Source organism: Fukomys damarensis, unplaced genomic scaffold (genome assembly GCF_012274545.1).
Source record: "Fukomys damarensis isolate Sample0158 unplaced genomic scaffold, DMR_v1.0_HiC HiC_scaffold_3, whole genome shotgun sequence".
Taxonomy (NCBI): domain Eukaryota; kingdom Metazoa; phylum Chordata; class Mammalia; order Rodentia; family Bathyergidae; genus Fukomys; species Fukomys damarensis.
Genome location: NW_022900915.1, coordinates 45,975,200 through 45,977,575, shown reverse-complemented (window position 1 = coordinate 45,977,575; position 2,376 = coordinate 45,975,200).

Genomic DNA, 2,376 nt, shown 5'->3' with positions numbered 1-2,376 from the left:
TAATGCAGCCCAAACTCTGGTCCTGGGCATCTGGTTCCAGATCTTGAGAAATCGCATTACTGTTGTGTTATCTGCACAGTCTGTGCTGTTTCATTCTGGCAGCTGAACTGATAGATACAGATTTCAATGCAAACTGAAATATTTAGTGATGAGTTTATCAAAATATGGAAACTATAAAACATTGCTGAGACAATTTCTTGAAAATTTAAAGATGGACAAATCTGCCATCTTTATCGCTCCATAGGTGCAGCACTGATGGAGAAAATTCTACATTGACCTGGGTCGGTTCCACTTAAGTCCCTCGAGGTTTGTAGGAAACCTGTAAACTGCTGGTGAGGTTCCTGTGGTAATGGTGTGTGGGTCTATAACAAGGCTTGTATGAAACACTGGAAGGGTGCCAGGCAAAGAGGGGCAGGAAAGTGCACAGCATCAACACCATGAGAAATGTGAGGTTTCCATAAAAAGTTTCTAGAAACATGCAGCATGGAGAGTGGGTGATACACTGTGTCTGGAGAGCAATAACTTGAAGCAAAATCATGAGTATTGAGTGGGGTTTTGTGGATCCCTTACTAAAATAGAAGAACATTATAGCACCAGGCTCTGAAAATAAACCCCACCTTATTCCACAGCCTGAGAAGCCCGTGCTGAGTGTGCTCTGGGTATAGCTTCCACCCAAGTGAAGCCATGATTTTTAGGGGATTCCTGAGGGCTTTGTCCACACCCTGAAGGAATCCGAGGAAGTTGGGCCTGTGTTGCTCAGGAAAACCCATACACAGGCATCTGAGGCACAGTGCAATCAGGAAGCCAAGATTGAAAGCCAGGGGAGAGTCACATGCCCAGGGGAAGTGTGATGACCTAGGGCTTCGACTAAATCAATTTAGAGACCCCAAGTTACAGTGCTGTCTATAGTGTCCTTCAAGTGAAACTGAGCTGAGATCGCTACTCTCAAAGGTCATGTGGATGCAGCCTTTAAGGTCCTACATCTTTAAGAGGATGTGCATGCTAGTCCCAGCCATGTTAAACACAGAGAGAGAGGGCTGCAACAGCTTGATCTTAGTGAGCCCCAGAGCTCCCCGCTGGGACTCACTGAAGGAAAGAGCACAAGAGCAACCTACAGCCCTCAGTGTTGTCCTGGTCTCCAGGCTCTTGGATACCAGGAAGCTCAGTGTATATTTGCAGTGTGGCCTCATGGGAGAAGCCCATGCAAGGAGAGTTTGTGAGTGCTTAAAAGACCCACCTCTTCTGGACAAAGAGCCACCAGAGACACAGGGCAGGAGCCACACTTCTCTTCACTCTCCCTGAAAATCTGTAATTTACTCCTCAGAAAATTGCTTCACTGCCATACCTGGTTTCTGTGAGGTCAGTGAAGAGTCTTCCTCCTGGACATGCTCTGTCCATTCTCACTCACTCTCTTGGCTGTCTGTGGTCGGGGTTGGCAGGGAAATTAAAATGTTCTGCTTATACTCTGTGCTGAAGGAAAAAGTGACTCTTTTCCTACAAAGTTTTTTTTTTCCCTTCTGCAGTATTTTTCTTCCTCACTACATCATTCTCCCAAAGTTATGTGTGTCTCTCTCTGTCCCTCTGTCTCCTCTCTTCCCCCTTCTTTTCCCATCCTGTCTCTTTATCCCCACACCCTCACCCTTCTCACACCTGTCAGTCCCTTTGATTTATTAAACGGTCAGCTCACTGCTACAGGAACCTGCTAGGAAGGTATCTGCCCCTCATAACACTAGTGCTGTGTTTCTCTGGCATTGGGGTGGCACAAGGAAAGAGCATCCTTAATGCTCAGCATCCCTGATCTCATCTGACACAGCTGCTGACCCTGCTCTGTACTAACGTTTGTCCCCTGAAAACTCACTGTGTAGTACAATAAAAGATGAGATTGCTTCAAGCCAAGAACAAAAGCACAGGACACTTTTAATGTGGAACTGTCTATACTAACCTCTGTAATACATGTGTCATGTGATTTTGAATACCATAGTCCCTTTCCTTATCTTTCAGCTTTTTCCTGACCCTTATTTCTGTTGTTGAAGGAATTGTCAGGTGGAACAAACAGAGGTTACAGAATCGAAGTGAAATAGCAAATTTACTCACCAGCAAGGGTCAATCTAAGCACTGCTTATGTGCAATCGACCCTCATTGGTGAGTAAATTCATTATTTTACTTCCATTGTGCTGCCTCTCTGTGTTTTACTTGCCAATTCCTTCCACAACATTTCCCCTTTGTATCAAGAATATTTTGCTAAAGGCTTTGGCAGAACTTCAGCAAATCCATGTATTGTAATCATATACATCTTTAGAGTGTTAGAAGTGAAATTCATCCTCAGAAAACCAGTAGGCATTATAAAATTTTATGTGCTCATCCACTATAGCTAGA